General features: G+C 45.5%; 1 protein-coding gene across 1 annotated transcript in view; it reads right to left on the minus strand.

The window, feature by feature from the left end:
- camk1da (calcium/calmodulin-dependent protein kinase 1Da) overlaps positions 1-27,438 on the minus strand; it is a 397,726-nt gene that overhangs the window by 342,634 nt on the left and 27,654 nt on the right. The gene's annotated exons all lie outside the window — the stretch shown is intronic.

Consider the following 27,438-nt stretch of genomic DNA (forward strand, 5'->3'; position numbering starts at 1 on the left):
GAGGTGCCATGGTTTAGATGCGATATTAACCCAATGCAGTTTATCCTCTCAGGTGAATGTAAAGGCTCCCAGGGCACTATTTCAAAGAAGAGCAGGGGAGTATCCTGGCCAATATTTGTCTCTCAATCAATATTACAAAAACAGGTTACCTTTTATTTCATTCGTTCATGGGATGTGGACTTCGCTGGCTGGGCCAGCATTTATAACCCATCCTTACTTGCCCTTGCGAACATGGTATTGAGCTGCCTTCTTGAACTGCTGCAGTCCATGTGGTGTAGGTACATCCACAGTGCTGTTAGGAAGGGAGTTCCAGGATTTTGACCCAGCGACAGAGAAGGAACTGCGATATATTTCCAAATCAGGATGGTGAGTGACTTGGAGGGGAACTTCCAGGTGGTGGTGTTCCCATCTATCTACTGCCCTTGTCCTTCTAGATGGTAGTGGTCATGGATTTGGAAGGTGCTGTCTAAGGAGCCTTGGTGAGTTCCTGCAGTACATCCTATAGATGGTACACACACTGCGGCTACTGTGTGTCAGTGGTGGAGGGAGTGAATGTTTGTGGATGCGTTGCCAATCAGGCGTGCTGGACGGTGTCCAGTTTCTTAAGTGTTGTGGGAGCTGCACTCATGCAGGCAAGTGGGGAGTATTCCATCACACTCCTGACTTGTGACTTGTGACTTGTAGGTGGTGGACAGGCTTTGGGGAGTAAGGAAGAGAGTTACTCCTCACATGATTCTTAGCCTCTGACCTGCTCTTTTTAACCACAGTATTTATATGGCTAGTACAGTTCAGTTTCTGGTCAATGGTAACCCCCAGGATGTTGATAGTGGGAGATTCAGTGATGGTAATGCCATGGTTGGATTCTCCCTTGTTGGAGATTGTCTGTGCCTGACACTTGTGTGGCGCAAATGTTACTTGCCACTTGTCAGCCCAAGCCTGGATATTGTTCAGGTCTTGCTGCATTTGGACATGTACTGCTTCAGTATCTGAGGAGTCGTGAATGATGCTGAACATTGTGCAATCATCAGCGAACATCCTCACTTCTGATCTTATGATGGAGCAAGGTCATTGATGAAGCAACTGAAGATGGTTGGGCCGAGGACATTACCCTGAGGAACTCCTGCAGTGATGTCCTGGAGCTCAGATGACTGACCTCCAACAACCACAACCATCTTCCTTTGTGCTAGGTATGACTCCAACCAGCGGAGAGTTTTCCCCTTGCTTCCCATTGACTCCAGTTTTGCTAGGGCTACTTGATGCCACACTCAGACAAGTGCGGCCTTGATGTCAAAGGCAGTCACTCTCACTTCACCTCGGGAGTTTAGCTCTTTTGCCCATGTTTGAACCAAGGCTGTAATGAGGTCAGGAGCTGAGTGGCCCTGGTGGAACCAAAACTGGGTGTCAGTGAGCAGGTAATTGCTAAGCAAGTGCCGCTTGTTATCACTGTTGATGACCCCTTCCATTACCTTATTGATGATCAAGAGTAGACCGATGGGGCGGCAATTGGCCGGGTTGGATTTGCCCTGCTTTTTGTGTACAGGACACACCTGGGCAATTTTCCACATTGCCGGGTAGATGCCAGTGTTGTAGCTGTACTGGAACAGCTTGGGTAGGGGCGCAGCAAGTTCTGGAGCACAAGTCTTCAGTACGATTGCCAGAATATTGGCAGGGCCCATAGCCTTTGCAGCATCCAGTGCCTTCAGCCATTTTTTGATATCACGTGGAGTGAATAAAATTGGCTGAAGACTGGCATCTGTGATGCTGGGGACCTCCAGTGGAGGCTGAGATGGATCATCCACTCAGCATTTCTAGCTGAAGATTGTTGCAAATTCTTCAGCCTTATCTTTTGCACTGATGTGCTGGGCTCCTCATCATTGAGGATGGGGATATTTGTGGAGCCTCCTCCTCCAATGAGTTGTCTAATTGTCCATCACTATTCACGACTGGATGTGGCAGGACTGCAGAGCTCAGATCTGATCCATTGATTGTGGGATCGCTTAGCTCTGTCTATCACTTTCTGCTTATGCTGTTTGGTACACGAGTCCTGTGTTATAGCTTCACCAGGTTGACACCTCATTTTTAGATATGCCTGGTGCTGCTCCTGGCATGCCCTCCTGCACTCTTCATTGAACTAGGGTTGATCCCCTGGCTTGATGGTAATGGTAGAGTGGGGGATATGCCAGGCCATGAGGTTGCAGATTGTGTTCGAGTACAATTCTGCTGCTGCTAATGGCCCACAGTGCCTCATGGATGCCCAGTCTAGACATTATCACATTGCCATTTGTGGGAGTTTGCTGCATACAATTTGACTGCCATGTTTCTTACATTGCAATAGCGGCAATACTTCAAAACAGAAGTACTTCTTGGCTGTAAAGCACTTTGGTACAACTGATGGTCATGAAAGGTGCTATATAAATGCCAAGTCTCTCTTCTTTTTAAACCATTACCTGCGGTATACGCTCTCTGCCTTCGGTCTGAAGAAAAAATAGGCAGTGGTTTAGTTTTTTTTGTTATTACCACACTCATCGATTTAAATACACAATGGGCAACTACACTTGAGGTACTGAGATATACAGACCAGGTTTTCAGGTTATACCACAACTCTGTGTTCAGTTGGTTGATCACAGTTCAAACTCTGGCATGGTTATTACAACTAGCCTTCAGAAAGGCCCAGAGAGGTCACATAGATTACTGACGTTCAAATAACAGGTTCACAGGTAAAGGAAGAATGGAAGCTTTGATAAGGTCCCTAACAGCAGTGTAGGTGCACCTACACCACCTGGATGGTAGCCATTCAAGAGGGCAGCTCAACAGTACCTTCTCGAGGGCAATTAAAGATGGGCAATAAATGCTGGCCTAGCCAGCGCCTCCCACATCCCGTGAATGAATAAATTAAAAAATACAAAGTCACGGAGTCATTTATGGCACAGATGGAAGTCCTTTGGCCCATCTAGTCCATGCCAGCTCCTTGCAGAGCAGTCCAGTCCATCTCATTCTGCCGCTCTGTCCCCGTAGCTCTGAAAGTTTATTTCTTTCAAGTGCCCGTCCAATTTTCTTTTGAAATCGTCCAACGTCTCTGCTTCCACCGCCAGCAAGTTCCAGCTCGTTACCATTCACCACATTAAAAAAATGGTTTTCCTCACACTCCCCCTGCATCACTTGCCCAAAATCTTAAATCCATGTCCCCTGGTCTTTGTACCATCAGCAAATGGGAAGAGTTTTTCCTTGTCTATCTTACTTAAACCTGTCATGATCTTGTGTACCTCAAACAAATTTCTCCTTAATCTCCTTTGCTCCAAGGAAAACAACCCCAACCCTTCCAACATAACCTTGTAACTAAACCGCCCCCCCACCCCCGCACCCCACCCCCCACCCCCCCATCCCTGGAACCATTCAGGTAACGCCCTCCGCACCCTTTCAAGGACCTTCACATCTTTCCTCAATAGTGGTGACCAAAACTGGATGCAATACTCTAGTTGGGATCTAACCAGAGCTTTATAAAGGTTCAACATAGGTTCACAGCTTTTGTACCCAATGCCCCTATTTATGAAGCCCAACATCCCATATGCTTTGCTAATCACTCATGATCCAATGTAATATGTCCTGTTACCTTCAAAGATCAATACCTGCACCCCAAGATACCTCTGTTCCTGCACACTTTTGTGCTAGTAAGTCTATATTATCTCTCCTTATCCCTTCTGCCAAAATGTATCACCTCATACTTGTCTGTATTAAATTCCACCTGCTGGTAGAAAATGAGCAGACAGAACATCATGCCAGGCCATGGATCGAGCATGCTGACCCGTCGGTTCGAAACATATCCTGCCCCAAGCTTGCTCAATGATAAAAATTTACCCCACCATACAAACAAAGTAAGTTATGTCCGGGGGTGGGGGGGTGAAATATAAATCACCAATTGCAGTGGTGGTTTCCCTTGGCTTCTGGTAAATCTCCTTCCCCCAGAACTGGAGATAACCCATGGTCAGAGGGAAAGCTAGACAAACGCATGAGGGGGAAAGGAATAGAAGGATATGCTGACCGGGTTAGATGAAGGAAGGTGAGAGGAGAGCATGAACACCAGCACAGGCCAGTTGGGCTGAATGGCCTGATTCTGTACTGTAAATCCTGCAGAATTCCAAGTAATGGCAAAGTCACATTTTCAAACCTAATGTTCCCGTCAGTCTCCATACACTTGGTCATGTCAACGAGGTGAGTTCAAAAAACAAACAACAGTGTTAATTAGAAGCACCAGTAAGGCTGATCAATACTGTCTGGACCATTTGGTTCCAATCCAGTTGGAACTGTGGGAATACTGTCTGTGGAAAGCAGCAATTCTGGACTGAATAACCGTATGCTGATCGCTCTGGAGTTGCTCGGTTGCATTTGGCTTTCGCTTTGTTGTCAGTTTTACCTACTTTTATTCATTTTGCTTAGAGGATACCAGAGAAAATCAAGGGTAGTGCAAGTTATACATGCAATAGAAGTACAGCCTGCCTCAAAGTCAAATTTTAAAAGTTCCCAAGAGGTTTGTTGGAGCGGCTGGGGATTTTTGAAGTTTATTTTTAACCACTTTAAAAAGTGAAAAGAGAGCAACTGATCTGTTACCAATAAAAAAAACACGTAAACTGGTATTTGAACACCCATGAGTGGAGCTCTTGTGATAAAAACAGACAATGTTGGAAATACTCAGCAGGTCTGGCAGCATCTGTGGAGACAGAAACAAAGTTAGTGTTTCGAGTCAAATATGACTTCTTCAGAACTGGAGGGAGGTAGAAATGTGGGATGGTTTTATGATGTTGAAAGGGGGGAGGGGGAGGAAGAAAAAAAAGGGGAAGTCTGGAACAGGGTAGGGGGGTGGGAAAGATTGAATGACAAAGATGTCATGGAACAAAAGGTAAAGGGAGTAGCAATGGTTGTAGTAAGGAGGCAAAGTAGTTGGCAGAGTGAGTGTAAATGCCAGAATAATGATCAGCTCTGTGTGCAAGAAAATAAACATGCAAAACAAGGTTACTGGCCAGCACATGGCAACAAACACAGAATCGAAATGGAGGGCAGAGTTCATGGTCTGAACATTGAGCCCAGAAGGGCGTTGGTACCTTTTCTTCTTGTAGTATAAACTGCTGTGATCATTTGAAATTTGGCATTCTTGCATTTGTCCTGATGAGTGCAAGATGAAAAGCTTCAGCAACATCTCTCTTCTCAGCAATATTTTAACCTTATTTATTTTTTACATTTCACCATGATTCATTTTGCTGTGATTTGTGGCTTGTTACCTCACTCACGGTGTTAATTTCAAGCCCTGTTTTAGGAAGGTGCTGCTTCTCTTTGCCAAAGGTCCAACAGGCTGGAGAATATTCACATCGTGCCACTGATCTGATTTTAGGTTTTAACTGCTTGTCCCTTTCCTACATTATTGGGTTCTGTACCCTCGTATTTGTTCCACTTTCTTGCAGTTTTCCCAAGTTAATGGAAACATACAAGTTTCACTCCACAATGCAAGGCAGTTTTGGATATCAGATTACGCTCTCAGATTACGGCTTTTCATTAGGATGATGATAATCATAAACCCTCACATTTCCATCAGGCTCATATCCTCTGGAGCTCATGTCCTCATCCTGTCCACGTCTCTGCTCTCCACACAAACATTCCATGCAGTGCCATCTGTCCTGCTCACACTCTCTCCATCTGTTTTCATGCAGGAGAAGCCTGCTCACATCAGCAGAGAGAGGTCCCAGACCAGGGGTGGACATTAGGCCCCTCACTCACTATGAGGAGTGTGCCACCGCGCTGACTGCTGAGGATGTGGACCCTGTCTGCAGTGATGGTGAGGTCGGTGACGAACACCCACGTGACAATCCTGCACCACATCATCTGTCCCTCAACGCAACTGTGAGTGTCTCTCTCCTGTTTTTAACCCTGCTGCCCTGCACTAATTCTCTCTACTCTGGTTCACAGGGAGCTCTGCCAAGCGACCGATACCCTCAGCCAACCAGTCCCTCAGCTCCATCCAGGACCTCACCTCCAGCCTAGAGGACACCTCCTCCATTGAAGAGCTGGAAATAAGCAGCCTGGAAGACCTGTCACAGCGCTTACCCATACCCTCCACCAGCGCAGAGACACACACCTTGGTGGGGCCTAGATCTAGAGCAGGCTCTGGTTCACAATCTGCTGGTCACCACACAGATACATGTCCGCAGCAGGAGGAGGCAGATTCAGCCGAGCTCCCTGGCACTTGGAGGGCTGCTGGGGAAAAGGCATCTGTGAGGTCCGAGTCAGGTGACAAGCCTGTGGATTTGGCCTTCCAACTCATCCTGGAGAGTCAGCAGAAGGTGGGAATATCACAGAGAGCTGTTGGAAGCCCTCGACAGAGTGGCACACGAGTCAGAGGGGTGTGTCTGCCTGCTTTCTGATGAAGTGGTGACACAAATATGCGTAAGACGGTTGCCATGGGGAGGATGGCAGATGCCATGGAGATCCTGGTCCAACAGAACACGGAGATGTGTACAGACCTGCACTCCATCGCGCCAGCCATGGGTGAGTTCCTGCAGTGGTGACAATGCGAGAGGGAAATGGGGCAGCTCGATGTCCCTCCAGATGCTCCTTCCCCTCAAGGAGTCAGGCCGGGGCCCTCAGGCACCCGAAGGGAGGAGGAGCAGCAGCTGGACACCCCTTGGGCATCCACTCAGGAATCTCAGAGGCTGTCCGCTCCCTCTGAGTCCCCTTTGCCTGTGACCACCCCCCCACTCTCACCCTGATTCTTTGTCAGCACAGAGGAGCAGTTGGCCTACAGGAGGACAGCCAAAGTAAGCCAGGGCCCTCAAGGCCTTGGTTCTCCAGAGGATGCACACAGGAGTCATCAGAGGCAACAGGGCCAACCATTGCACAGGCTGTCTCCACCCCTGCTGCGGATGTCAGGGCAGCACCTAGAAGAAGTGGTAGGCCTAGAAAAGTTAAAAAATTCTGATCACAAGTGGTTACTCGGGTGAACACATTTTTTTCACTTTATGATCTGAAAATATATTCACTTGCACTGAATAATGTGTAATGTTGTCTTTCAGCTTCATTGACAGGCTTTGCGAGTCCTCCCCCTGCATCCCACCCACAACTCGCAGTTTTGCATGTTTATTTGCTTGCACACAGAGCTGATCATTATTCTGGCATTTACACTCACTCTGGACAACTGCTTTGCCTCTTTACTACAACCATTGCTACTCCCTTTACCTTTTGTTCCATGACATCTTTGTCATTCAATCTTTCCCATCCCCTACCCTGTTCCAGATTTTCCCTTTTTTTCTTCCTCCCCCTCCCCCCTTTCAACATCATAAAACCATCCCACATTTCTACCTCCCTCCAGTTCTGAAGAAGTCATATTTGACTCGAAACACTAACTTTGTTTCTGTCTCCACAGATGCTGCCAGACCTGCTGAGTATTTCCAACATTGCCTGTTTTTATCACAGAAGTGTGTGTGCAGCAGGGTCTTTCGGAGCCTCGTGCAAGCCTCTCGCACACACACGGAGTCTTCCTCCATCACACTCATCTCAATGTCCCAGCGCTTTCACTGCTGGGGTTCTCTTTCAGTTGTCCATCTTTATCTCCGCCCACCCACTGATCGCACTCCCATGCAGCGCGGGTGCCCGTCCAACACGAGGCTCCGCTCATATTTAATTTGACAAACATGGTAGTCGTTAAGTTTCTGATCAGCTCCCCCAAACACCTTCCCCCCTCCAAACTCCCTCCTCCTCCAAGATACTTCCCCCTCCGAACTCCCTCCTCCATCAGATACTTCTTCCCCCCAACTCCCTCCTCCCCCTGGACACCTTCTCCCCTTGACAGCCTTCTCCACCCCCCGCAGCCCCCCCCAGACACCTTCCCCCCTCAACTCCCTCCTCCCCTCAGACACCTTCCCCTCTCTGAACTTCCTCCTCCCCTGGAAAACACCCCCCCTCTGAAATCCACCCCCCACCCCCACCCCCCCAACCCCCCTCCTCCCCCTGGACACCTTCCCCTCTCTGAACTCCCTCCTTCCCTTTCACCCCCAAAACTCCTTCCTCCCTCCATTCACCTACACCCCCCACAAACTCCCTCCTCCCCCCAGGTGACACTCCCCTCTTCAAACTCCCTCCATTACACCTACCTCCCCACTTGCAGCATTCTCCCTGTTACACTCTCCACCTCCCCTCCCCATGACATCTTCATCCCCTCCCCCTGCCAACCTCACCATCTCAGTACACGTTACTCTCCCACTCACACCTACACCTTCCTCTCCCCCCCCGCTCCGCCGATCATCCATAGCAGCCCATGGCCAAAACTGTGATGTCCCAAAACAGATCCAAGACATCAACGGAGACCTCCCAACTTCCGCAAGCTGCCTCGCGACGGAGCCACGTGCATGAGGACCCGCCCGACATGTGACGTGTGTGCTCCTCCAGGGTCTGGTCGCTGTCGGGTTCCAGCATCTTCTTCTCCTCGGATGGTCCGCGATCTGAGCAAGGCCCTAAAGGTAAGTCCTGACTCCTGCAAGTCACACTTGTCCAGGCGTGTTCTGGGCCGGCGTGTTTTTCTGCAGGCGTAACGGTAAATCGGCGTGTGGCTACAATTCCGATCGGGCCTTACTTTGCATCCCACTGGCGGGATGCTAACCGTGTTCACGCCGGCCTCCAGCGGGATTTGGGATCCGCCATGGCATTCACCATCAGGTGACCCTGCTGTAATTTCACGCCAGCGTCAAAACGATTTCTGCCCCTCATGCGAATTCTCCCCCCTCCGCCCGCCATTACGCTCACTGCCAATGGCCAGACAATTCCACCCTAGGACTTTTCTTTCTAACATTTCCTGGGTAACTATCCCAGGACCATTAGTATCCAGGTAATTAAGTTGGAACTCTCTGAAGTCTCCGACTCTAAGTCCACGCAGGGAAATTTCCGCTGCTCAATATTTCTTCCTGAAAACGTTTACAATTTGCCAGGCAACACCAGCCAGAGGAAACCCTCCTAAAGTCACCCAGGCTGTCTTTGTGCATAGCAGTCAGAATAAACCTGTTCTCTGAGACAAACCGCTTCCAAATGTGAAAATACTTTCACAAGAACATTGTTTTGGACAATGACAGCAGCACAGAAATCAAACCTATTCCGCAGGAAATAAAGGAGACATTTGCAAAACAGGAAGTCAAAAGATCTGTGTAGCTGATGCGATTGATGCAAAACCCTTGTGTAACCAAGTAAAATAAAGACACTGACTCTTCAATAAAGGATCTGGTTCACTGCACATTCAAAGCGTTTAGCTCTTTTATTGCAGGGTTTTATCTATCCCTGAAAGTAGCTGGTACCCATTAACCTCCCTCTTATCAGCTGACAGCTACTACACACTCAGCCGAATGGAGCAAAACAGTAGCAAATACAATTTTGATTTCACGGTTGCTATACAATGCAAAAACAAGAGCGTTTTTACAAGAAGGAAACTGAGGCCTGCTCAACACAGGAGGCCAGGACAAGCCTGCGTTGTACGCACTGAGGGGACCATTAGTGTCTAATTATGTAGAGCAAATTGTCCTGGCAACGTAGTCACACTGTTCTCTTATCAAATTAACTGTGAATCAATGCTGAGTGGATGGATTCTGGCCGTTATCTATTCTTTATTTAATTCCCACCTGGTCACGAGGATGGGTATACTGGTCATAGAAGGAGTGCAGTGAAGGGTCACCGGAATGATTGTTGGGATGAGGGGACTGACCTCCTGAGGAGGGATTTAAATAAACTAAGGCCAGGATTTTTACCTCGTCGGGCGGGCGCAGAGGGCAGGCCCGGGAGCGGTCACGAAGCTGACCGCCGCCCGCAATCAGGCCCCGGCTGGCCAATCAGCGGTCAGCCAGCGTGAACCACGCGCTGCAGCCCTGCCGGGGTGGGGGCGGGAGGAGGGCGAGCGTGGAAGTGCGCGCAACGCAAGCTCCCTGAGGCACGGAGCTGCCTCAGGGAGCTGAAGATTTATAAACTGAGAAATAAAAAAGTTAGCAACGCCACCCCCCCCCTCCATTTGACTCTGTCACATGAGCAGGGACATATCTTATGGATGAGATTTTAAAATTTTTATTTAATTTTTAATTGCTGTTGCAAACCCCATCCCGCCCGTGGATGAGGTTTCCTAAAAAAATCCAAAGGCCGCTTGGCCTTTCCGCCTGCCCCGCCAAGGGTAAGGTTAAACCAGGCAGCGAAAAATTTCAGTCAATTATTACTTTAATGGCCTTAACGGGCCTGTTAATTGTCGGCGGGTGTGCTCCCGACTCCCGTGCGCACCTGCCAACCTAAATATCGTGTGAGTGCGCGATGATGTCGGGACGCTCGCCCGACGTCACCGTGTGTCACTTTACGCTCGAGCGGGTCGGGCGACTGCTCGGTGCAAATTTCAGCCCGAAATCTACGTTCCCAGGAGTTTAGAAGAATGGGAGGCGACTTCATTGAAAGATAAAATTCTTCAGGGGCTTGTAGACTAAATGCGGCGATAATGTTTTCCCCTGGCCGGGGAATCGAGAGCACGAGGGCAGAGTCTCAGAATAAAAGGCCGGCCGTTTGGGACTGAGATAAGGAGAAATTTTCTTCTCTCACAGCGTCTTTAGAATTCTCGAGCGCAGAGGGCTGTGGATGCTCAGTTGTTGTGTATATTCATCATTGATAGGGTCCTTATGCTGTGGTGAGTTTAATTAACTCGCAAATAATTAACTTCTTGAAATTTATGGGGCGAATTGCCATTCTCACAAGGCTAATGGCGGGGAGTAGCAAATCGTTCAGCAGCTTGGGAGTGATTCACAATTGACAGGTTATGTCTTTCTCACTGCATTGTGATGGCCCACGTGCTTCTGGGAGAAAAAAAATATATTTTATGTTGGAGTGATGATCCCTTTTAAGAACTAAGTTTTTCTGGAAGACGAATTCTTGTAAAAAGCAACTTGTTCCAGGAACTAATCAGGTGACCAAGTTGCTTTGCAGACAAACAATAGAAAAGCAAAGGGTAAACAACAAGTTTATTGCAGGAACATCTCTTTCTGTTTAGTTTAGAGCGAGCTGGCTACAGGGAATATCTCTTTCAGGAGGATTCAACTGAAATTCTGCTGACTTAAAGGATAAAACCTTTGATAACTGAAGGACTCTGTTAACGGTGAGTGGGACTTCTGGGATAGCCAAGCTAAGGAGGGAGAGAAAGTTCCTATAGACAATACTCCAGAGCTAAAAGAACATTAGAACCAGCAGAGTTCTGACCCGCAATCTCTCCGCTTAAGATGCTTGACGAAGCCTGTTTTGAACTGGGAGTCTACAACTGTGGGACAGACATTGGAGGAGGTTTGAAGGGAAAACCTTGTTAGAAGTAAGGGCCCAAGAAATCTCAGCCCTTATACAAATCTTTGGAAGAGTGCTCAGACCAATCTTCCAATTTCTGATAATTATCTGACTGGAGTTTTTCTGTGGATGTAAGTCAAGTGGGTGTGGAAGGAAATTTGAGTTAAGTTCAGTTTAGAGTATAAGCAACTGTGTTCACCGTGCTTTAACGTAACTGACTATTTAAGATAGAGTGTAATTATTATTATTCATGTTCTTTGATTTTTGGGCAGTAAAATTCTTTGGTTTTAACAGTGAATCTTTGTGGTTTCATTCTTTTACTAAAAACCCGTGTTTCTGGGTTTTAAAAAAAATGTTATTTTTTTTTACCGAGATCATATCAGCATTGATAATGGCGCACATCATTTCACTGGCTGTTGTTTTCCCAGCAAATTCTGGCTCCGTAAGTGGGAAACGCCTATCTTGAAACATACCATGTGACTGAATTAAACCGAGTTCCAACCAGGCATGGACGCGATGGGTTAAAATGCCAGCTTTGATGCCACAACGACTCTATTCTAACTCATCTCTAGGTTACATCCTCAAGCTGATCAGGCTTCAGGCCATTGCAAAGAAAACTACGTCAACCTCTTGGAAATAAAAATGTTGCAATTTTTATTTTTAAATGAGGCAGTGGTCAGCGTTGTTCTGATCTCCCTGGTGTGAGAGGAGTGTTGAGCCAGTGCTATAACTCAATGTTGCTGACTCATAATGCTCAATAAAATGTATCTCTGTCTTTTTTTTTTAATTCTTTCATGGGATGTAGGCATCACTGACAAGGCCAGCATTTGTTGCCCGTCCCTAATTGCCCTTGAACTGAGTGGCTTGCTCGGCCATTTCAGAGTCAACCACGTTACTGGGCCTGGAGTCACATGTCGGCCAGACCAGGTAGAGATGACAGATTTCCTTCCTGAAAGGACGTGAGTGAACCAGATGGGTTTTTACAACAATTGACAACAGTTTCATGGTCACCATTAGCTTTATGACATTTTAGGACTAGCCTTATATTCCAAAGTTATTAACTGAATTCAAATACCACCAGCTGCCATGGAGGAATCTCAATCCATTTCCCCAAAGCATTAGCCTAGGCCTCTGGATTACTAGTCCAGCGACATTACCACTAGACCACCATCTCTCCTGTATAGTCTTGATATTGACAGCAGTCCTCAGCCCAATCACCTTCCACTGCTTCATCAATGATGCTCCTGCCGTCATAATGTCAGAAGTGGGGATGTTCATTGATGATGGTACGATGTTTAGCACCATTCACAACTCCTCAAATACTGAAGCAGCCCATGTCCAAATGCAGCCCATGTCCAAATGCAGCAAGACCTGAACAATATCCAGGCTTGGGCTGGCAAGTGGCAAGTAACATTTGCGCCACACAAGTGTCAGGCAATGACCATCTCCAACAAGAAAGAATCTAATCATCGCCCCTTGACATTCAATGGCATTATCATCACTGAATCTCCCACTATCAACATCCTGGGGGTTACCATTGACCAGAAACTGAACTGGACTAGCCATATAAATACTGTGGCTACAAGAGCAGGTCAGAGGCTAGGAATCCTGTGATGAGTAACTCACATCCTGGCTCCCCAAAGCCTGTCCACCATCTACAAGGCACAAGTCAGGAGTGTGATGGAATAGTCTCCACTTGCCTGGATGAGTGCGGCTCCAACACACTCAAGAAGCTGGACATCATCAAGGACAAAGCAGCCCACTTGATTGACACCACATCCACAAACATTCACTCCCTCCACCACCGACACACAGTAGCAGCAGTGTGTACCATCTACAAGATGCACTGCAGGAATTCACCAAGGCTCCTTAGGCAGCACCTTCCAAACACACGACCACTACCATCCAGAAGGACAAGAGCAGCAGATAGATGAGAATACCACCACCTGGAGGTTCCCCCTCCAAGTCACTCACCACCCTGACTTGGAAATGTTTCGCCGTTCCTTCACTGTCGCTGGGTCAAAATCCTGGAACTCCCTCCCTAACAGCACAGTAGGTGTACCTACATCACATGGATGCAGCGGTTCGAGTAGGCAGCTCACCACCACCTTCTCAAGGGCATCTAGGGATGGGCAATAAGTGCTGGCCTACCCAGCAATGCCCACATCCCCATAAATGAATTAAAATAAGCAGCAGGCATTGCTTCCCCTGTCTACAAGAACCAAATAACAGGAAACAAGAAATAGAACAAAAAAATTGCATTTACATGTCATCTCATCAAATGTCCCTCACATACAACCCTCGTCCACTTTGAAATGCAGTCACTTATGTAGACAAACAGATAGCAAGGGCAGCACAAACAGTACTGAGATCAGTAGTCAGCTCATTTGCTTTAGTTAGGTTAGTGGAGAGGAATGTCAGTCAGGTCTCTTTTTGTTTGCATTCTTTAGAAAGAGCCACCTGTATTTCAGGTCAGGGAGAGGGAAGCCGGCCGCTGTGTTTAGATCGCTAAAACTGGCTTTCTCATCCCAAAAGTAGAATCACAGACCCATATCTCCATGACTACGTGTTTCTACCATGGGGAAATTGAAGGCAGTTTTACCTGTGCAAACGTGTAAGAGGTTAGTACACTGATATCACTTTCCTGCAACAAAAAATTCACAATATAAGTGCATATAAACAGTGTTTGGGGTCCTTAACTTGAATCAGCACAACATGCAAACAGAACCCTGAGTGAATATCTCTCCCAAAGGATGTCAATGAAACAATCTCCTGCGGCTACACTGAAATATCAGCCCAGAGCATGTGGCCTGGCCTGCAGCTGGATGGTATAGGGTTCTGACTCAGAAGTGCGAATGTTACCCACCAAGTCAAACTGACATGAATATTAAAGCAGTGCAGATATGGCTTCCTTTAAACTGTGCAGCTGGTTCCCAGGCAGCAGCAACTGCATGACAGACTTTGGACTCAAAAACAATCATCCATGTGAAATTCAACCAACCCTAAAATTTCTTTTAGACTCATTTCAATGTCTGAATGTTTGCACAGCTTTCCCCTAAATCTATCAAACAGAAAAGTAGCTTCTGAGTAAAAACAAAGCAGAAGATTGTTCAATGATCTGTATGTTTTGACAGCATTTGATAGCTACAAAGCCCAACATTTGATATGATGGCAGACCCATCAAAACAAAAATCATGAGGTTGTGATATTTCATTAAAATACAAACCTGGGGGAAATGCAGAACTTGAAAATAACCGAATACATAAAATAGTTTCTTTACAGTCGATTCATCATGTCTGTCATCACTGATTGTGAGAAAGTTTGAGTTGATAATTGTCTTCATTTACAGGAGTGAAAGTGGAAAGCAGTTGGGCTTATCCCAGTCTGTAGCTGCACCTCTGCTCAATCAGCTGTGGGGGCTAGCACTTAATCTTCATACAAAACCGATAGCTGTGACTGACTGACGGAACCTCGCAGTCAACCCACCTGCCTGTTATAGCACACAGAGTGTGCAGGCAGACCATTTTTCTTTCATTTTCATTCATGGGATGTGACAAGGTCAACATTTATTGCCCATCCCTAATTGCCTCTGAGAAGGTGATGGTGAGCCACCTTCTTGAGTCCATCCGGTGGGGGTATACCCACAGTACTGTTAGTGTCAGAGTTCCAGGATTTTGATCCAGTGACAGTGAAGGAATGGCGATATATTTTCAAGTCAGGATGGTGAGCGGCTTGGAGCGGAACTTCCAGGCGGTGGTGTTCCCATGTGTCTGCTGCTCTTGTCCTTCTAGGTTGGTAGAGGTCATGAGTTTGGAAGGTGCTGTCAAAGGAGCCTTGATGAGTTGCTGCAGTGCATCTTGTAGGTGGTACACACTGCTGCTACTGTGCTTCGGTGGTGGAGGGAGTGAATGTTTAAGGTATTAGGGCTAACCCTCTCAACCTGGACAAAATCTGTTCCTGTATGAAGATTCTGCACTGCTTCAAAATCATCAATTCCTTCCTTCCCCTTCCCCTTCCCCTTCCCCCATATCCCCAGATTCTTGCAATGGGACCTCTCTCAGGTCGTTTCCACAAACTGATTCAGGGCCTTTTGTGAGAAGGTGTCACTGAGCTAGTCTAGTTCTCTCACAGATTCCAAACCATATCATTCATCGGCAGATTTCACCCAGAGCTGCCAACCATCCCTCTCTGGAATGGGCACTACCAGCAAACAGTTGGCATCAGCTTTGACTTGGGCAGTGATTTAGTTTCAGAGAGAGACATGACATGCAGCATGCACAACTCCAAAAGCATCAGACTCGATGACAAGTCAAGGAGATATTCACGCATCACTTGTCTTTCATGCCAGTTACGGCACCACTGAACTGGCAGTTAATGTTACATCAGTTACATCCACTTCTCACATGTCTTATTAAGAAAGGGAGCTAAGGTTATAGGATTAAGTACAGACGATGCACAATCATATATTCTGAGTCTGATGGTTCTTATGCTGCTGATGACATTTCTCAAAGGTTTATGTTCCTATAAATTGCTTTCAGATATTTTGTTTGTGGCCAAATTAATTAAATTTGTGGGTTTCCCAATGGCCAAATGAATTAAAGCATCGCCCATTGATTTTAACTTCAGTTGTCAAGAAGGCAGCTCACAACCACGTTCTCAAGGGCAATTCTGGATGGGCAATAAATGCTAGAGACGCACATCCTGTGAATGAATATAAAAAGTTGTAGTTTGTCATTAAAATCAATGGGTCATGGGCACCAACCTACACAATATCATGAAATGGTTCTGTATTACTACTTGTGCATACAAAGCTACAGTTAATTCATTGCACCATGGGCTTAAAGATAAACACCTATCAGTTGTCTCCGAAGTATTTCTTTTACCTTCCAAGTTTCAAGCAATGTACAACTTTTTATATTCATTCACTTGATGTGCGTCTCTAGCATTTATTGCCCATCCAGAATTGCCCTTGAGAACGTGGTTGTGAGCTGCCTTCTTGACAACTGAAGTTAAAATCAATGGGCGATGCTTTAATTCATTTGGCCATTGGGAAACCCACAAACGAAATTTCTGAAAGCAATTGGCTCGCTTGGCCATTTCAGAGGGCAGGTAGGAGCTGACCACATTGCTGTGGGTCTGGAGTCACATGTAGGCCAGGCCATTTGAAGGTGGCAGATTTCCTTCCCTAAAGGACATGAATGAACCAGATGGGGTTTTTACAACAATTGGTGGTTTCACATTCGCCATTACTGAGACTAGATTTTGATTCCAGATTTATTTAATTATCTGAATTTAAATTTCTCAGCAGCCTTGGTGTGATTTGAATTTATATGCCCAGATCAATCGTTCAGCCCTCAAGATTGCTAGTTCAGTACCATAACCACAATGCTACTGCTTCTGGGAATTCAGTGTGGAGAATAGCCAGCTCAAAGGGAGGTAATTTATCTCTGATAAGTTATTGGCTATAAACAACGCTTTATGAGGTCAAGATTTTCTGCCAATGCCTACAATTTTTGAAGGGATAATTTTGAGAGGGAATAGAGCTTGTTTTTATGTGACTGTCAGAACTAGTAAAGAGTTGTCATTCTGGACAAGGCTTCCAAAGACTTTGTTTCACAGCTGTTCACATAAACACTCTCCACGAGGGGTGATTGGTCTTCTGTCCACATCCTCATCTTCTCAGATGGCAGAAATAATAATTACAATAACTCTTGGAAAAAGAATCCAGGGGCTTTTTTAAGGAAAGGGGCCTCCATTTTACAGGAATTGAGGGCTACGTGTGGGAAGTACCCAGGATGTTTTGTTCACTCAATTCAACCTCTTCCATTCTTCCGGCCTTCATAAACTTAAGCTGCCCGAGTTCTAAATCACACCAAGTCCCACTCACCCCATCAGCCCTGTGCTCTCTGACCTACGATGGCTCCTGGTTAAGCAACAACCCGATCTTAAAATTCTCATCCTTGTTTTCAATCTCTCGATGGCCTCACCCCCCTCCCTATCTCTGTAATCTCCTCCAGCCCCACAACCTCTGAGATATCTGCACTCCTCTAATTTTGGCCTCTTGAGCATCCCTGATTTCAACTGCTCCAATATCGGAGATCGTGCCTTCAGCTGCCTAGGCGCAAAGCTCTGGAATTCCCTCCCTACACCTCTCCACCTCATGTACATCCAGAACTCTGTGGGGTAAAGCCAAGCACCCAAGTAAAAGATCACCAAAGGGCAGTATAAAGATTCCAAAATCAAAGAACTCGGACTTTGAAATACTTTGGTATTTTGAAGCCAGGAAACCAACAAGTTATGCATTACAATCCTAGCCACTTATCACCAACCAGTTTACGTTGACATTTCAGCTATTTTGACAAAAAAAAATTCTCTATGATAATACCAAAACCTAAAAACATCAACACCAACTCTGGCAGACTTAGCTCGACAATAGTTTTAAGTCCCTGTCAGTATTAAACGTCTCTTGTTATTATTATTAATGTCAACGGGCCCTTATTTTAAATTCATTTATGGGATGCGAGTGTCAGTGGCAAGAGCAGCATTTATTGCCCAACTCTAATTGTCCCAACGCAGGGGTGGGGAACCTTTATCTTATCACGGGCCATTCACACATAGACAAAATCAGTCACGGGCCACACACATAAAAATCAACTCAATCTAGCTTTCTGGGAGAGAATACAGAAACGTTCAACTCAATCGCTGTATTAATGTGATGGCTGAAATTGAATATTATGTTGTTAAATGTTATTATAGTAATTTAGCTGACACTTTTATCCAAAGCAAATTCAAATATTTCCAAGGCAGGATTTAAAGGGGAACTCGCAGAAGTTGTATTCTCATACCTCCATGCTGCTGAAACAAGGAAGAGGAAAAATACAGAGTGCCACTCTGCGTGTGATAGTGTCACTTTAAATGTGGGCCATTTGCATTCGGTCATTCCTTAAGAAGAGGCAGGTGCTGGTAGCTTCCCAAAACTCCCAGAAATCTGCTGGGTCCTGGCTAATTATTTGGGCCTGTGGCTTGTCTTGTCTACCAATGACTCAATGTGTCGGGTTAAACCTATGTAAACTGTATATCTTTTGTAGGAGTAACAGGTTTGACAAAATTACCTTTTCACGTTCCCCATTTTCTTATTTTTTATTCAATAGCCCAAAGTCTGTTCAACATAGAGATTTCAGAACACAAAAACAGACACTTTTCTGCTAAGCTGTAATTTTTAAAAGAAGCTTCTACAACAGCCCAAGGAACTCCTGGCAGCTGCACCAGCGATATTGCAGTAGATACAAATAATGCCGACACATTAAGGAAAGTAAAGAATAAATACAACCAGCAAATAGACAGTTACGGTGTTTTAAGTTACTAAGCAAAGCACAAGTAGCGCTAACCAATTCTGTAATGTCCACAGCAACTGTCCTCATCAATTAGCGTTAGCTGAGTCACTTTAATAAACACTGTAGGGCCACAATGGCATCAGTGTTATGTAAGAATACAAAAATAATTCAGCCTGTGGTTTCATGGCACACACTTTGTTTTAAACAGAGCAGATTAGCTGAGTGGAAGAGGTCTTGTGGTGCAGTGGATGGTGTCCCTGTCTCTATGGCCAAAAACTCTTGAGTTCAAGTCCCACTTCAGGACTTGATGGCCAAGGAAGGTGTGTTCATAATGTGGCCAAACAGGTTGTGTGTTAATCTGCAATGCCTTCCAATATGGCAGGCAGTAAGAGTGGGTGAGATTCTTGGTCAGCCATAGGATGGAAAGAAAATTGGAGCCTCTACCATTGCTATCCCTAGCTCCAGGCTATAACGTACACATAAAAGTGCAACCCAGACTCCCTGGGTGAACTGTAACACATCACCCAGATTGTCTGTGTGCAAGGGAAAAAAATATGCTTGTTAAAATAAGCAGCTCCCTTCATTAACGAGCTAATAGGCTGTTTATGGTTGAGAAGAGAGCACAGATGCTGAATACATATCTCAAAAACAAACATTAACACACAGCAAGTCTGTCAGAAAAAAGATAGGGCACCATTTCAGTTGAGACTTTTTTTTGGTAGAACTGACCCAGTTCTGATGAACGGTCCCTCTATCTGGGACATTAATCTATCTTTTCAAATGCTGACAAATCAGCGATGCATTTCCAGTGTTTTCTGGCCTATGTTGACTGTTTATGGCAGTTGAATCCAGACGGTGTGAACTGAAACTCTGTACCAGCGGCTAAAACAAATCAGCATTAAAATCGCAAAGATTTGTAATAAAATATTCAATGGTCGTCAGGGGATGACTAATCCTGAGCAGCAGGTGATTTATGCCAGAGAGGGCAACAGTTAAAATCTGATCAAATCAAACATTAAATAAGATTGGCAGGCTAAACTCTTTTTAATGCTTTGTGGTAAAACTAGTTTGCTGCACTTTAAAAGAAAACAGCTTCATGAGGTGAATATGTGAAGGCTGTTCATTTAATCTGTGTTTTATATTATTAACATATGTACACATTATCCTGCCTTTTGAAAATGGAGTTCAAGGCCTTATTTTCATAGATCCTTGCGACCAAATAAGATGGTGAATATGCGTAGTGTTTCTTTTTAATTTGCTGGTTTTTGTAAAATGCTGTTTCATTAGCGGGAATGACAAAAAAAAGGAAAATCACATTTATAGTATTGATACAGCAACGTTACTCAAGATGCTAAAAACGCACATCACCGATATAAATGCCAAAATGTTTAGGGGAGTCTTCAAAATTTATGTAAAATATGACGATGGGGTCTGCCCGGAGCATCACAAACAAACCTCAAAGTGTGGCAAATGCTGTACATGAAATGGTAAGGTTCTCTTAGCAGAACAGAGAGACCCAGAGGTGCAGATAGGGAGGTCTTTGAAAGGTGGGGGTGAGCAGGTAAGAGCATAGCACGTCAATCAGGACGGTGACTTTTATACGTGATGGCGTAGTGGTATTGTTGCTGGACTAATGACCCAGAATAATGCTGGGGGCTGGGGTTTGAATCCCACCACAACAGATGGTGGAATTTGAATTCAATAAAATTCTGGAATTAACAGTTTAATGGCGACCGTGAAACCATTGTCGATTGTTGTAAAAACCCATCACTAATGTGCTTTGGGATGACTCCAGACCCACAATAACGTGGTTGACAGTTAAATGCCCTCTGAACAAGGGATGGGCAATAAATGCTGGCCTAGCCAGCAATGTCCACATCCAATTAAAAAAATACATGGGACGCTGGATATAAAAGAAAGTAAGTGATGTTGAACACTTGTATAAGACATTTGTCAAGCTATTGTTAGATTATTAAATCCCTCCATGTAAGGAAGATGTTAAAGCCATAGAGAGGGGACAGCAAATTCATCACGACAACCTGGCAGTGAGAGGGCACTATGGGCAGAATTGTCCCAGGTTTGCACTAAGTAGTGGGCAGGCCACGATGGCAGCTCTTCACGCTGTATCATCCCAATCCCACCTCATTAATATTGCATTCCCGGGAAACACGCCATTTCACTGGTGGGCAGCTTCCAATTCGCCAAACACCTCATCACCTCGCTGCTGCTTCACACCGGGTGTCAGACATAAAGTGCAGCCGCGCGCGCACCTTCAGTGCTTCCAGCCCAGGGCTGCTTCACAGAAGACATGGTCCCGAAAGGCAAGGAGACTACAGCTCCCCGATTCAGTGACACATCCCTGGGACACCTTCTGGACATCGTTGGAGCCCACCGCCATGTCCTCTACCCCCACTCTGGCCGCAGGAGGCCCACCAATGTCACTGTTCCAGCTTGGGAGGTGGTGGCAGTGGTGGTCAGTGCCAATACTGCACACAAGACGTTGGCCATCCAGTGCAGAAAGAGGATGAATAATCTCATCCGTGCCATCAGGGTAAGGTAACCATCTCATCACTCTAAACTCACACACTCACAAGCCCATCACACATTCACTGGCATCTCACTCACTGCCAGCTCAAGTTCTTCACCATCCATTCTCACACACACCCTCACATCTCCACCTGGCCTCATCTCCTCTGGAAACTGCCTCCTCAGCCCTCACCCTCTTGCCACTTGCACAGGTCAACATGTCCCCACACGCACCCTGAGATACCCCCCTTCCCCAGTAATGCCCTAGTCCTGCAGCTTTTGACAAGCCACTCCACATTACAGCTGGTCCAGTAGGTAGAGAGCTACCCGTGAGCCCCCCCTAATAGTGATGTGGTGCTGCCTGTGGAGCCTGGCGCTGATGACTGCGAGTGCTGCCCAAAGAAAGGTAGGCAAACAGGCCTCAAAAGTCCTGAGTGAAGTGCAGCTCGCCAGCTGTGAAACATGTTGTCATGCCCAGATGATCCAGCGTGGGTGGGGGGAATGATTCTGGCAGGCAGGGCTTATAATGATAGGCAGATATATCAAAATGAAGTTCCCAACGTGCAGTGGTGGGGAACGCCGCCCACCACTGACGGGCACAGCGGACAATTGTAAACCAGTTTTACCATGTCGTGAAACCAATTTTTGGCCTTCTCACCATATTGCCCACTTACGCCCGCCACAACATCCGACACCAATGGGCATGGAAAATTCTGCCCTATGCTGATAAGAGTCTTCAAATAAAATGCACATGGATGGTTTATATTACATTTTCATTTTAAAATACTGAAATTAAGAGAACGGTATATTTGCTACACAATCAGGCCTACCGAGGACACCTTTACGGGTTTAATGGTGCCAGTCAGTAAGAATGTACACAGGGTTGGATTCTGCTTCTGTCCAGCCCTGTCATGAAAAAAATGCAAACTCCCACATTAGAACAAGCTGTTTACGTATTTATCCCATACTGAGTGACTCATAAGGTACTGGATAATTTGGAAGAGATTGTAGTTGCAGATCTGAGACCGGGCAGATCATCAGCAAAATTCCCAAGCTTCACCCCTTGACTGTTTGCTTGTTTATTTGGATTGTGGGCGTCGCCGGCAAACCCAGCATTCATTGGCTATTGAGAAGGTGGTGGTGAGCTGATTTAGCTTGCTAGGCCATTTCAGAGTCAAGCTCATTGCTGTGGATCTGAAGTCATGCGTAGGCCAGACCAGGTAAGGATGACGAGTTTCCTTTCCTAAAGGACATTAGGTGAAGTAGTTGGATTTTTATGGCAATCCAATTGCTTCATGGTCACCATCACCGATGCTAGCTTTTTATTCCAAATTTATTAAATAATCTCAATTCAGTTCACAAACTGCCATGGTGGGATTTGAGCCCAAATCACCAGATCACCAGTCCAAGCCTGATTACTAGGCCAATCACATAACCACTACATTATTATAGCAGGTTAGGTGAGCTCAGCTGAAGCAGAAAGCAAAGCCGGCAGGCAGAAGAGGGGAGCATATTAGCTAAGAGATCCACTCAAATTATCAATTGACCTCCAGCCTGAAAGTGTGTGTGTTTGGAGGTCAGATGAGAGTAGCATGTACGGCACAGAAACAGGCCATTCAGCCCACTGCTCCATGCTGGCGTTTATGCTTCACAGAGGCTTCTCACGCTCACCTTCATCTCACCCTATTAGATATCCTTCTCCTCTTTTCTCCCTCTGGTGTTTACCTACCTTCCCCTTAAAAGTATCTATACTTTCTACCTCAACTACTCCCTGTGGTAGTGATTTCCAAATTCCCACCACTCTCCAGATAAATAAGTTTCTCACTAAGTCCATATGGGGTTTATTAGTGGTTATCTTGGAATTCTGGTCTCTCCCATGAGTCGAAATATCTTCTCTACGTCTACCCCATCAAACCTTCTCATTATCTTAAAAGCCTCTGCCAGGTCACTCCCTCAGCCTAGCCCTCAGTCTACCCTTCAGCCTACCCCTCAGTCCACTCTTGATGCCTTTCACTATCAAACAGCCAGCTGATATTCACGGCCTAGGTTCACACGGAAAATGGGCACTTGGATGTGTTATGATCCCCGTAGAGACAGATAACTTTTAAAAAGAGATATGAATTTCCCAGTAACCTACACAATCACATGACAAGATTTTATATTTTAAGACTTTTACTGCAACAGATCAACTAAAATCAACTTTGACTAAACATTACTTAGTAGGCAACAAATACATTAAATTACAGAAAAGATATTCCTTATTAACCACTTAACCAAAAGTCCCACCCCACATTAAAACATTACACCACACTCTCCAAGGAAACATAGTCTGTGTTTAAAGTCCAAAGCTCCTTTCAGCTTTAACAGGGTCTCCTCTCCCTGCCCCACCAGGGGGATTCTTCCAATGTCCTTTTAAACAAAGTACAAAGTCCCCTTCACCCAATCCTCTGATCATAATCAAATGGGCTTCCAGTATCAAGGCACCCTCTGGTGGCTCCTTGGTCTTTAACTCCCCACAATCCTTATTTCCCCAAAAAGGGGTTCCGTCCTCACAAGCACTCCACTTGGTGGTTAACCCAAAAGCAGTCCTTTTCTCCTGCCTGGCATAGAAGCACCTGCTTTTGGTCTTCTCCCCCAAATCTTTCTGTCTGACTGCCCCTGAGAATCTGAATGCAACAAGGCCGGCTGCTTTCTCCATTGCGTCGGCGTTAAAGCTTGCCCCTGAGTTTGAATAAGTTTCCATTTGAATTTCTGCCCCCATAACAAGAAGGTCACATGGGTTTGCCTCTGGGCAGCCTCGGGTATGAGGTCACATGGGCTTGTCACCAAATTACTCCATTTTACCTTGAATTAAAGGAGACAATTTAAAACATAACCGTTTTATAAAGTCCTACATTCCTAACAGTTGAAGTACATTAAGGCTGTTGGCAGCTATGAAAGGAGGTTAAAAAAATACTTTTATTCACTTTTAAAAAATTATACACTGCATGTATAATTTATACAGTAATGGGCATTTAATAGGACTTTAACACACTAATCTAATCTTGGGGCTCAAATGGAGAACATGAGCAACTTAAGCTGCACTGCCTGACTGCCCGTGTTGTTGCACATCAACCCATCCAACCGCTGCAGCACAACAGCTCTCTGAGATCGCCAAGTGAATCCAGGAAAACAAATATCTCCCCATCCACCAGGGCCTCAATTACATTCCTCAACACCGCTTGAAGTCACGCAGGCCCTTTTGGACACACATGCTTAATGTTCAACAATGTGACTTCTACCCTGACGAAGCTCGGGAAGAAGCCAAATGGAGTTCACAAGCAGTCACAAACAATCACCTTGTGAAAGACTGATGCAGAAGCCCCTTGGCCTTGATGTGCCGCGAAACTCAGAGGAAACCCTAAACTGCACCCGCACAAAGCATGTCAGATATGGATATTTAATGCGTAAGTGGAAAATGGAAATCTCTCCAGTGTGTGAATGTGGTCACCTAGAACTGACCACAGAACATCTAACGACCCAATGCCTGATTCACAAATGTGAAGTGGGCATGACAGCAATATACTCTGCTACTTCTGATGTGATTGTCGGGTTTAACCACCTGAATGTAAAATTATAGCTGTTGCTCTAACATTTACATCAGCCATAAGAAAGAAAGATTATTCTGGACAGCGTCTGATTTTTTTTTTGATAATCTGCTGAGATATATCCTTTAACAGTGCTAACCTCAGGCTAACCATCTGTCCCCTTATCTCCTTCCCGAGACACTGAAGTGCAGGAGACACTGTCGGCAAATTCAGCAGGTCAGATAATGTAGCAGTACTCAAGAGGAACGCAACAGAGAAATGGTCTGACCGACACATGGGACTGCAGCGGTTCAAGAAGGTAACTCACCACCACCTTCTCAGGGGCAATTGGGGATGAGCAACAAATGCTGGCCCAGCCAGCGACGCCCACTTCCCATGAATGAATAAACAAAAAGCATGAGAGACACTTAAAGTGCTTTTTTGAATTTTGTGGGAGACAGAGTAGCACTGGTCTTAATGTATTGCAATTGGAGCACAAGATTTTGATCAGGGATATTAATGAAATACCTTCTACCAGCTTTGCAAATTCCAAAATATCTTCAACAGCGGGAGTTTAAATTTAAAAAATAAAGAGTTTTCAAAAGACTTGTACAGGATAAAGAATAATGCACCAGTAGGAACAACTGGATCCACAGCAAATTCGGTACAAAATCACCATTGTCAAAGATCATGTTAACAAGGGAGAACCAGTGAAGTAGGAATCTTAGGCACTGGAAAAAGAGTAAAGCAAACAGAAGAAATGGCGAGGAAAGGATTGAGGGTTATAGTGATGCTTAACAACAATGCCCCATTACTGTATCCAGAGGTTAGCAAAGGGAATTAATATGGCCAAAGAGAGGGAATCAACAGGTAATTATTGAATAATCAAACATGTTTGGGCAAGGTAGGTCTGGTGGGTTCATTGGCTTCTTTTACCTCTGGATTTTCTTTCTCTACTATTGGAATGTTTGGCGGCACTACCAACAGGCTGGGGCTATACAACATCAGCAGGCAAAAATACATCTTTGTCTACCCTCCTCCCAGGCTTTGCGTTCAGAAGACATATATAGTAGTTAACTTGTACCAAGATTCCTCCATACGTTTTAACAATTTAAAACAATAAAACATCTACCAGCGCATCCCTCCAATCCCCCACACCACCCCCCACCCACACCCCATTCCCCTGCCCCCCTCCCCCCCAAGCCCTGGGAGATATACCTGTATAGAATTTCCAAGCTAATTAAACATTTAATCTATTTTTTATAAAGTACAAATGGATTTTAGTTAAATTTCTAATTGCACGGAACCCAAAACAACCCTCAGTAGCTCAAAGCCAAGAATGTGGGACCAGCTGTGGGGCAGTAATATACTAATATCGCTTCAGTACAGAAATGCTGCTTTGTAGGACACGATTTAACTACAACTCTAGCCAAGATAATTGGAATTGTTGTCATGGAGAACCGATTTAAAAAGGTGCATATAAATGAATTATTTTCTTTTTTTTTAATTCAATATATCTATGCTCCTTGTGAAGGTACAGATTCTTTTCAGGAGGAAGGTGTTTTAGTTAAGATTTGATTCCCCCTGATTACACCAGTTTTGCTCCTCTTCAAGGTGCTTCAGGAAAGAGCCGGACTGATAGCTGCGGCAAAGAGTGACACCATGCAATGCTGTCCCTGCTGACCTTACGGGATGCAGCCTTACCCCTGCCTCAAAGCCTAAGCACTCGTGATGGTGCAGCTATCTTTTCTCGGCTATTACTGATTTGCAAATAAAAAAAGGAAAACTTTGTGTATTTCTCTACATTATGACAGAGTAACAGACTGTGTGTGTGCTTTAAACCAGAAACAGATCAACGGTCAAGTAATGGCGATAATGTGCTTCAGCTTCATTACTGTCGTTCATGATGCTATTTCAATCATCTGATGTTTTGCAGCCTTGCATTACACAGAAGATGATGCATTATCCTATTTATATTGCCCGTGCATCACTGTGTGATAAATGTAGAGGGTGAAGTTGGTTTTGTTCAATCTCCTTCAATTACTGGGGCCTGGATTCAAATGCAGATGACTAATGTGATGACAATCTCCAATCTATATCATCCCTGGAAGCTCTATCTGAAATAGGTTAGGCAGTTGAAACTCTGAGTGAGCATAAACTCAATTTTTGTTTTACTATTCATTCATGGGTTGTGGGCGTCACTGGCTGGGCCAGCATTTATTGCCCATCCCTAATTGCCCTTGAGAACTGAGTGGCTTTCTAGGCTATTTCAGAGGGCATTTAAGAGTCAACCACATTGCTGTGGGTCTGGAATCACATGTAGGCCAGACCGGTTAAGGAGGGCAGATTAGTGAACCAGATGGTTTTTTACAACAATCGACAATGGTTTTTTTACTGAATTCAAATTTCACCATCTGCTGTGAACCCAAGTCCCAGAGATCCTGGGTCGCTGGATTACTAGCTCAGTGACAATACCACTACACCACCACTTCCCACTTACTATTCAGAGACCTGGGGCAGGATTATCCCCCCATCGGGGGCGAAGTTGAAGGGCGGGCGCGCACAGGTGCGCTTTCGATTGACGCAGCGACATTTTACGTGGGCAGGCCAATTAAGGCCCGCCCAGCGTGACATCCGCACAGAAGCGCTATGCGCTCCCTGTGCGGGCCGGGGGTGGGGGGGGG

This window comes from Cetorhinus maximus, chromosome 12, assembly GCF_964194155.1.
Source record: "Cetorhinus maximus chromosome 12, sCetMax3.hap1.1, whole genome shotgun sequence".
Taxonomy (NCBI): domain Eukaryota; kingdom Metazoa; phylum Chordata; class Chondrichthyes; order Lamniformes; family Cetorhinidae; genus Cetorhinus; species Cetorhinus maximus.